Source organism: Cynara cardunculus, assembly GCF_001531365.2.
Source record: "Cynara cardunculus var. scolymus isolate 2C chromosome LG 15, CcrdV1, whole genome shotgun sequence".
Taxonomy (NCBI): domain Eukaryota; kingdom Viridiplantae; phylum Streptophyta; class Magnoliopsida; order Asterales; family Asteraceae; genus Cynara; species Cynara cardunculus.
The window spans coordinates 10,207,152-10,218,524 of NC_037542.1; positions in this window are offsets into that span (position 1 = coordinate 10,207,152).

Sequence of the window (11,373 nt, forward strand, 5' to 3'; positions counted from 1 at the left end):
TTACCAACGGATCTTCCTAGTATGTATGTGTGTGTGTGTGTGTGTATATATATATATATATTGGGTTACTATTTACCAACGGATCTTCCTAGTATATATATATATATAGGGGCCTAATTAAATGAGAATTGTTTTGTTTGTGGTAACCGTGAGATTTAATGTGAACCACTTGTTTGAAATATTTAAGAATATATTTCTTAAATAAGCTAAAAGGGTAATATAGTAATTCTATTTTTGACAACTAATCAAAATATTTAACTAAATTTTTTAGAAGAAAATATTTAATTAAAATTAGTTACCTAGTATATCAATTATCTACTATGCATCGTATTTTAAAAACGTTTGTGAATCAAAATATATCATAGTGATAATGTTTACAATGTTTCACGTGTATCACAATATATTTTCTTTGTTATATGAAATGTATCATAATGTGTATTTTCGTTATTTTCATTGTTTTACAAAGGGTATCACATTGTGCATCTTGTATGTATATCTGGGTATCACATCGAATATCGTTTGTAGGTATCATAGTGTGTATTTTGTGTTCACATAAGGTTCATCGGAATAAGATTCACTAAAAAAGATTCTCTGGAGAGATGATATTTATTAGATCCCTAAAATGCCTTAATTAATATTTTAAGTTAAAATTATCAAAATTATTGATTTTCTAATTTAACCTTTGATTTGTGGTTGAGATTAGATCTCACGGTTACTACAAACTAATCAGTTATCCCTTGAATGAGTCCATATACACACACTCACACACTAATAGGGTGCTCGCATAATATAGCGAGATATATCTCAATTTATTATCTATGTCGATGTAATACGTTTTTAATGGTTTTGAGAAAACGATAATGTTTTTATTTTTGAATAAAATATAAATTTTAATATTTCATAAAAATTTGAAAAAAAAATATATAATATCAAATTTACTATTTAAGGTTCTGGTTTTTGTGTAATTTCTTTGATTCAATATTTTATTTATAATTTAATTTAGATTTATTAACAAAGTAATATAATATAATTTTTGTAAAGATAATAATTAAGTATTTTGTTACAACTAATAATTATCCTAATTATATTTGAGATTTTATATATTCAATGGGATGTTTATCTCATATTTTATTATGTTGATCTATAGTTAGTTACGTAAATTCAAAAATGAAGTTGTAATAAGTTGTACTTATGCATAATTTACTTGTGATCTTGAATTTTAAGTAATATGTATCAATAAATAGTAGTTCATGCATAAAAATTATTTTTAAGAGTTTTTGTCAAATACTTTATAATATAGTATATATATATATATATATATAGAGAGAGAGAGAGAGAGAGAGAGAAATGAGTTATTATGCAACTCTTTACATTGCATAATCAATACAACTTAATCTCAACCGTCTATTTAATTTGATGAATATGTAATTTTATAAAAGTTTTGATTGTTTTTTTAATATTAAGTATCAATCATAATTGATGAACCCTAGTAATCTTTTATAAATATTTAAATTATAATAAATGAATTTTCATCATTTACATAAATATTTTAATTAATTAGATTATATTAGTTGTATAAATATGATTAATTGCAATTGATATAAAATAAAGTTATTATCTGAATATGTTAATCACCGACGCATTTTGTTTGAAGCTGGTTTTCTCAAAAATTGAAATTGGGCCAAAATGCCCCTCTCATTGTGCTTTATTACCCAATTAGACACCCAGGTTACCGCGTTAATCGCGCCGCCTCTTTTCTACACACAACTCACGAGCTCACTTTAAACCGCGTGGCTCCACCAATCTTACTACATCTTTTCTTTATCTCTGCAATATATAAAGTATTTAATAAAAAATTTAAAAATTTTATTTGTATATATAAAATAACGTTTATTAATGTATATTATTTAAAATTAAAGATTATAAATAAATTGTATGTAACATCTTCGATACTGAGATATATCATAAGACCAATAAGTTAATTTGAGACCTCGCTCACAACTTATTATAGCTTTATTTTTGAATTCGTGCAACTAACTTTCAATATTTTAAATATGCGTCTTGTCATCTCCATGACACTGAGGTACAACCTTGCCGCCACGTTAACCCCCTTGGCGGGTCATGTCCCGTTATGGCGGGTCATGTCCCGTTATGGCGTGGGAGGAAATTTGAAAATTTTAAAACTTAAATAGGAGTAAATGTAAAATATTATGTTATAATTTATATGGACCAAATACTTAATTAACAAAATGGAAAAAAGGAAAAAATCCTAAATTAATTCTCAGCATATGGAAAATAGTCTGATTACTTTCATTTGTTGTTCTTTGATTTCATTACTTTGATTTTGTTGTTTGATTACCAAATAGAATATTATATTTAGATTTTCCTCTTTAAGTCATGTATTGGAAAACATCATAGTCTCGCTTTAACTCGTAAGCCTTGAGGCTTGACCTCGCCGCCACGCTACGCCCCATGCCATATAAAACGTTGCTAACTGTAAATAAACATAATTTTAAATATAGAATAAACATCTCATATAAAATATAAAAATCTAAAAAAGTTTAAACAAAGTAAATGAGATAATTAATAATATGATTTTAAGTAAATGAGATAATTAAGTAAGATGATATCAAATATGATAGCGACGAAAACATCTTGGTTAACAAAGTCACTAATTAGGCGGTTAAAAAAGAATCTCTCTCTCTCTTTATATATATATATATATATATATATATATATATATATAGGGTTGGGTTCACGTGAGACCAAAGGTTTTCCATGAGACCCGTAAGACCAATTTATGTTCATTGATCAAATTTATAAACTAATGATCTAATGGTCTAAAGTTGCAAGGTGACAATTTTGTAATTATGGAGAAGTCTCATGGCGTTTATGAATGTTCAGATCTGACGATTGTAAATCTAATCCAAGGGTTGAGAATTGGTCTTACAGGTCTCACGAAAAACCATTGATCTCACATGATCCCAAGTCTATATATATATATATATATATATATATATATATATATAAAGGTGGTTTTTAATACAGAACATTTAATTCTTACAAACTATTATATTAGGAAACAAATGAAACACCCCCTATATATAGACGAATGATTGTGTGAGAATGAGAGTTAAACTGAAAAGCGTAAGAAGAGATCTTGATCTAACCACAAGAGTGGTGTCTGATTTGTTTGAATTTGACTCCAAATGTCAAAAATACCACAGGAGGTCCCAAGTTCAAATCCAATGAGGAATAAAAATCTCTTTATGGCCACGGAGGTTCAAATGCGGTGACTCCGGGTTATCTGCAAAGCAGGTGGTCGTCCTGAGATTAGTCGGCTCGTATAGCGGGTTGGATATCCTGGTTAATTAAAAAAAGAAAAAAGATCTTGATCATTGATCACCTTCAATCTCAAATTCACTCATAAATCACGCTTGTAAAATAATAAAAAAGAATATCAAAGAAAATAGTAAAATGACAAAAATGTCCCTTACCTAGAAGGCACACAGGAGTTTAACGGAACAAAAATAACAAGGCTTATGGTAAGGGACCTGAACGGTAACAAGATTGAAACCATAAGGATATCGATTAAAAGATTAGACAAGAAAATATATCCAATCTCTAATTTTCATATAATCTACTGGACGAAATTTGTAATTTACTCTAAAATATAGATGAATTGACCAGAATAGCCAAATGGCTCTTTCTTATTCCGTTTCTAACTCACTTCTTCTAATTGGTCTAAAGTTTTCAAGATTTTACAAATGTCTATTTCACGGTTTTTCTAAATTAAATATAATTTAGAAGGAGTCGGCTTGCAAAATGTGTTTGGTGGCTTTCGTGCTTTGATGGCTAACAGAATCATATTTTAATATAAAATGCATGACATTTTGAAATTTCAATGAACTTGGAATTTAAATAAAAAATTTAAGAGTAAATTACACCTTTAGTCCCTATGGTTGCCATTTACCATCAGTTCTCGTCTTTTATCTTGAACTAATTACAGTTTTGGTCACTGCTGTTGTCATTTTGTTTCACTGTTTGGTCCCTCCAACTAACCCTAGTTAAAAGAGTTCGTTAACAGACCGACGTTTTTTTAACAGAGTTAACAAGAAGGACCAAATCAGAAACAAATTGAGACCTAGAGGAACCAAAAGTGAAACAAAATAGCAACCACAACGACTGAAACTGTAATTAGTTTAAAATAAGAACCAAACTTGATAATAAGCGACAACCGCATGAACCAAAAATGTAATTTACTCAAACATTATTAATAAATACTTATCTCGTTTGAGCGTTTCCAACTTTTATTGTTTATTTTGTTTTAACAGATTCTCTATATTGTTCCATACAATAAAGAAAACTCCAGATATAAAGAATTCTCTATAAAACTTTATATAGAGAAAGAGAAATTAATTTTTCATTCATTTCCACCTATTAGATTGAATTATTATTATTTTATATAAAATTTTACAGTGTTCTTAAAAAAATTATTTCTGACTTTCTATTTAACAAATAAATTATATAAAATATGTCGGTAGACGTTTCTTATTTTGATCGATTTTCCTAAAAATTTAAAGACAAGAGGTTGGGTGATTGATGTAATGGTGGAAAATGGGATCCTTTGAATTAATGGTGGCACGTGTGCAAGTATAGAAATCATCTGATCTAAATTCAGACGTTTTATTTTGTCTTAGGTGGCGTTTGTTTTTTAAGAGGTGCTTAAGTCTGAAGTCTGAATTCACTTCTGAATTTTAAGAGGTGGTGCTGAAGTCTGAAATCTGAATCAGTCAGACTGTTTGTTTTTACGTCTGAAATCTGAAATCTGAATCATTGAAATCTAGGCTTTCTTTGCAAGCATTGGAATCTCTAAAAGCAATTAAGAGGTTTTAAGTGAAAATGTTACCTCTAAATAATTCAGATATAATCAGAGCTTTTAAGCTCTTAATTAAAAAAAAAACAAACACACTTAATACCCTAAGGTCTGACCGATTCAGACATAAGAGGGTATTAAGTGTTTTTTAGGTAAAAACAAACAGGGTCTTAGCCAATAAAATTAAGATACATTAGATTTTTATTTATTTTAAATTTATTTAATTTATATGTATTTATATAATTGATGAATATAAATGATATATGAAAAAAAAATTAAGATTCATGATTTTTATATTGTGTGCGTGCGAGGCTTGCAAGCGTGAGAAGCCGGCAATGGACGGAGGGGGTCCACGTGGCGGACAAAGTAAAGCAGTGTTTGGACTCATAGCTGGTATGCATTTCGTGCCTATTATAATAAATATTATTTGGTGAATTTTTTTAATTTTGAAGTTTCATTGATTTTATCAGAAAAGATTTAATGATAATATAAGTTATATTTAATTTTTACATATTAATAGATATTAAATAAATAAGAGTTATGATTTTAATTACAATCTATCGATGAAAAAAAATTGTATGACAGTTTAAAATCCAATATATTTAAACTACTCAAAAACTATGTTCGATTTAGACTAAAAACAAATAATCAAGAGATCGATAATTCTAGATGGTGAATATCAGTTTGAATTTCACATTGGGGAATGATGAGAAGACATAGAGGTATGAGAGGGTGAAAGCATGAGTGAAAGGTGTCAAAAATATCTTGAAAATATGAAAATAAAAGGTAATACTGTGCATTGGTAACTTGTACTATATGTTATTTTAATTGTAGATTAAGAGATTTTAAAACTAAATAAATAAAGTAGTAGTACTTAATGCATTATGAGTTGTTTTTAAAACTTTTAAGACTTTGTGCATAAATGTATAATACTTTTTGTATTAAGAATTGTTTTTAAGACTTTTGATAAATCTGATTTATAAGATAGTATAGATATAAATATCAATATATGGTCTATTTGTCAAATCTAAAATGATTTTTAATATTTATGATATGTTTTGAAAATAACGTCTTGATTTTATTACGATCACATTAATTACTTATTGATGTATCGATTCTTTATCTAATAATCATAAATCACATAATAACTTTCAAATATTTTGAATCATGTCATCGTTAAATGATCGTTCTCTTACTCTACAAGGTATCAAATATCGGACAGTGGAGAATCTTGAAAATTTTAAAAGCAGTGGTATAAAATAAATTCCAAAATATAAAATAATAGAAGTTAATTATAAAAAAGGTAATGTTATATCCACATATTTTTATGTCAGAATTAAGTCAAATCATACATTAAGAATGTAAGAAAGTAAGTCTTAATGTTTCTTATATTCTTAATGTAGATGTGTGTGAGAAGAAATTATTAGTAATGATGCATTTAGCATTACTAGAAAGGTACCCGCACAATGCAGCGAGATATATTTTCATTTTAATGTTTCGTTTTTTTTTTTTTTTTGTCATTGTTGATATAATACGATTTATGTGGTTTTGAGAAATATAATGTTTTTACGATTTAGTGAAGTAATTTATTTTTGACTTAACAATAAATTTTATAAAGATAATGATTATTTTAATTATATTTTAGATTTTTTATATTTAAAATGAGATGTTTATCCTGTATTTAATTATGTTTATCTGCAGTTAGTTATACGAATTAAAAAAATAAAGCTTTAATAAGTTGTACTTATGCACAATTTACTTGTAATCTTAAATTTTAAATAATATGCATTAATACACAGTACTTCATGCATAAAGAATGATTTTTAAGAGTTTTTGTCAAATGTTTTATAATATAGTATAGATATAAGAATACATTTAATTAACCTTTTTTCAAAAGTATGTCTCTACTTGTCTATTTTACCTTTTAACCATGAGATGGAGAAAATTTATCTCTATTGTTAAGGGTAAAATCGTCCTTCACCTAATTAAACATATAAATAATTACATACTTTATACTGTGTGCCATTTTCATTGTGGATATTTATTATGAAACGAACGGGATGAGTTTTATTAAGCATGATAAACAATTTACCTCATACAATGTTTTTTTTACATCTCTTCATCTTTTCAGAAGCGATAATCATATATCCGTTCATAACATTAAGAAATGACCGAAACGTTTGAAAATCGTCACCAATGCGATTGTACAAATTTGATTTGACAAGTTTAATTGTATGAATATATCTTTCAAGTGTGCATTTGCAACGGGCAAAAACCCGAAGTATCTTCAATAATCTATACACTAAAAGATAAGAACGATGTTTTCTTGTTTCCACTCTCGATTTAACAAGGTCGGCAAATACCGTTCAAGTTAGCAAATCATTTCGTCTCATTGCACAGTGTCATAGAAGATGTCAAGTTGACACCCACGAGTCATCATTTTCGTTTGATTAAAATCATATGGATACAATTCACTCGGCTTCAATAAGTCTAATTTGTTAAACTGAGAAAACAAACCACGAGGACTCAAAGCCACCACATTGTTAATTCAATGTTTAACTCAATAAAACGATCATCATACCCTTGAATTTCTTACACTACATAACATCCTACTCTGCCCAACTCGACGATATCATTTGCTTCACAAAGAATTTAATAAAACCAACTGCTAGAAGCTTTAGAAACTGAAAGCAAGTAAATTGTAAGCAACAATAACAAACCAGACCAAACGAAATGAAGGAAACAGCATTGCAACAAATCAAGTAGCATCACATCAACATTGCAACATTACAATCAGATGATTAGTAACATACCAAATGAAATAATTAACAAAGGCACCAAGTAAGCAAATATTAAACCATAAACTACTGAAGGAGTAATTGACTAAATGAGTCAAGAAAGGGTAGATAGGACATGGGTTGTTAATTAGAAACAAGAAATAGCAGAGGAGACGGGAGCGATCCATATTCCAACCACAATAGTTCATTGATTCATGAATCAAGTAATTGAAACCAACAAGAGTACAAAATATGACTGATTTGAACCAAATTAGAAGTCTGAGTTAGGGTTTGAGTCTGTTTGAGATCGAGGTGTTCAAAGTGAGGCCCTTTTAAGCAACCACGAATCCAAGAAGGCAAGAGGGGCTGCGAGTCCGTCATAGTCAAAAGATGAGATCGATTGAGAGTTTGACTATGAGTGGGAATTTGAGAATCCATTCGATGTGGCAAGTTGAGTGAGAGAGAAGTCGAGAGACAAGATGAAGGGACATAAAAATTTAAATCTTAATTAATGGGGGCACATTTAAGGGCCATAAAAATTTCTACTACGTCAAGACAACCCAGTGGTGGCAAGGGACCCCCATCCCCCGTACATGAATATGTCTGCATGTTCATTAAAGGTCTGTCTTTTTGTAATGGGATTTTTAAAGATCTTGTACTATTTTTTTTCTAGGATTAGCAATTTTATCTACAATGCTTTAATTTTGAAAATCCCACATCTCAATCAATGTATTTTCGACAAACTAAACCTATAAGTATCAGGGTTTTTTTAACCGACTTTATACCAAGAAACTTTGTTTGTAAAATGACTTTTCTATCAATCAAGTTTGATGAAAAAAGTTTTGAATTTGTAGATAATACCCTTTTGAAATGTAATTGTTTAAAATTAAAAGTAGTGTTAAAACATTACCTAATTTCAACTAACCTTACTTCATGCATCCTTTTGATTTCTTTTGTGACATATTTATTAGGTTGGTTGTTGAACCACCAAATCTAACTTTGTATGTATATATATATATATATATATATATATATATATAGACTTGGGATCATGTGAGAACAATGGTTTTTCGTGAGACCCGTAAGATCAATTCTCAACTCTTGGATTAGATCTACAATCTGAACATTCATAATCACAAAATTGCCACGAGACTTCTCAATAATCACAAAATTATCACCGTATAACTTTAGACCGTTAGATCATTAACTTATAAAGTTGATCAATGAACATAAATTAGTCTTACGGGTCTCACGAAAAACCCTTGGTCTCACGTGAACCTCTATATATATGACATATACTTTTGCTAACTAATGCATTCATGTAGACTTTACAAACACATTTGAGCCGTTTATTTTTTTTTTGATCAATGGTTATGATTAAGTGAAAGGTTATAAACTAATTAAAAATAAAACATATTAAATGAAATTAAGTCAAGGGTAATTCTGGAACAAATTATATCGTATTTTTGGAAGATAATTATAACTCCATTTATCCCTAAAATAAGTGGGTTTCATTTAGGTTTCATATATGGAAATTACTTTGATGCATTTATGGTTTTGATTTAGGTTTCATCTATGAACTTTTATTGTTCCATTTCTTTTACCAAAGTTCATAAGTGAAATCAGATATTTCATAGACGAAACAGTGATTTTTGTTTAAAGTTCATAATGTTTTTCGTGTATGAACTTTAAGTAATATTTCTTAATATCTGATGAATGTGATAATTGAGTGAAGAAACCAAATATTTTAGGAATATGATAACTGATAATTAAGGAATGTAATAATTAAGTGAAGAAACCAGATATTTTAAGTTATATATACCACCGGCTTTTGTTTTTTAAATACTCCATTTCTTTATAACTATACAAAGTTTGACTTGTATATTAAAATCTGAAATAAATAAGGGTAAACTACATCTAAAAATGTATTTCATTTCAAATTATATTTTATGTAACATATTTAATACAATATATATATATATATATATTATAAATCATTTGACAAAAACTCTTAAAAATAGTTTTTTATCCATGAAGTACCGTTTATTGATTCATATTATTTAAAATTTAAGATTACAATCATAAGTACAACTTATTAAAGCTTCATGTTTAAATTCGTGTAACTAAATGCGGATAAACATAATCAAATAGAGAATAAATATCTCATTTAAAATATAATTACGATAATTATTGAGTTCTAACAAAATAATTAATTATTATCTTTATTAAAAATTATACTGTTAAACCAAATATAAATTAGTTCGTTTTTAAATTACTAGAAGAGTACTCGTGCAATGCAGCGAGACACATCTCGATTTTAATGTTCTATTTTATTATTTGTCTCTGTCGATGTTATAATATGATTTTATGTGTTTTTAAGAAAGCAATAATGATTTTATTTTTGAATGAAATATAAATTTGAAGATATCATAAAATTTTGAAAAAAAAAATATCAATGTTAATATCAAATCAACTATTTAAAAGTTCTCATTTTTTATGTAATTTTTTTAATTTAGTTTTTTATTATAATTTAATTTAAGTTTAATAACGACATAATTTATTTTTGGTTTAATAATATAACATTTTATAAAAACAATAATTAAGTATTTTGTTCTCAATGATTATCCTAATTATATTTTAGATTTTTTATATTTAAAATGAGATGTTTATCCTGTATTTGATTATGTTTATCTGCAGTTAGTTACACGAATTCAGATATGGAGCTTAATTAAGTTGTATTTACGTACAATCTACTTCTAATCTTGAGTTTTAAGTAATATGCATTAATAAACAGTACTTTACGCATAAAAAATGGTTTTTAAGAGTTCTTGTCAAATGCTTTATAATATAGTATAGATAATAAAATTTTAAATCAAAGAAAATTACATAAAAATGAGAACTTTTAAATAGTTAATTTAATACTAATATCACTTATTTTTTTTAAACTTTTATGAAATCTTCAAATTTATATTTCATTCAAAAATAAAAACATTTTTTTTCTCAAAACCACATATCATCATAATATTGATAGACCCAAAATATAAAACGAAACATTAAAATCAAGATGTATTTCGCTGCATTGCGCGAGTATCCTTCTAATATATATATATATATATATATATATATATATATATATATAAACTTAAATAAATAGACATGAGTCATGTAAAATCGAAAGTGCCTTTTCAAATTATACTAACAAGATGTATATTTTCTTAAAAATAAAAATTGAAATAACGTGTCTTTATTCACAAAACTCGTTCTAAAAGATAAAATAAAATAAAACTTATTTTAAAAGGAAAATATAAAACTCTTTTTGAATGATTAAGACTATGTTTGACAAACTAGCTGTTGAATAAATCATGTTTGATAAGAAACTAACTTATAAACATGTAAAATAACCAAAAAGGTCATCCTGAAAAATTAATAAATTACAATATTTCATAATATAATTAAAATAAAACTTTAAAAAATATAATATGTTAATTAATACCAAAAAGATGATCAAAGAACAAATAATATAATATGTTGGCTAAAAAATTTTCAGATTGATTATTATAAATTTTGGATTTGTTACACAAATTTTAGAAAAATTTCTATTAAATTGTGATTTTAAATAACCGTTAAATATAATATGAATAAACATAAAAGTATCAAACTCACGTATTCGAATTAATTCATAATTTTTTAAAATATATAATTAATAATTAAATTAAATAT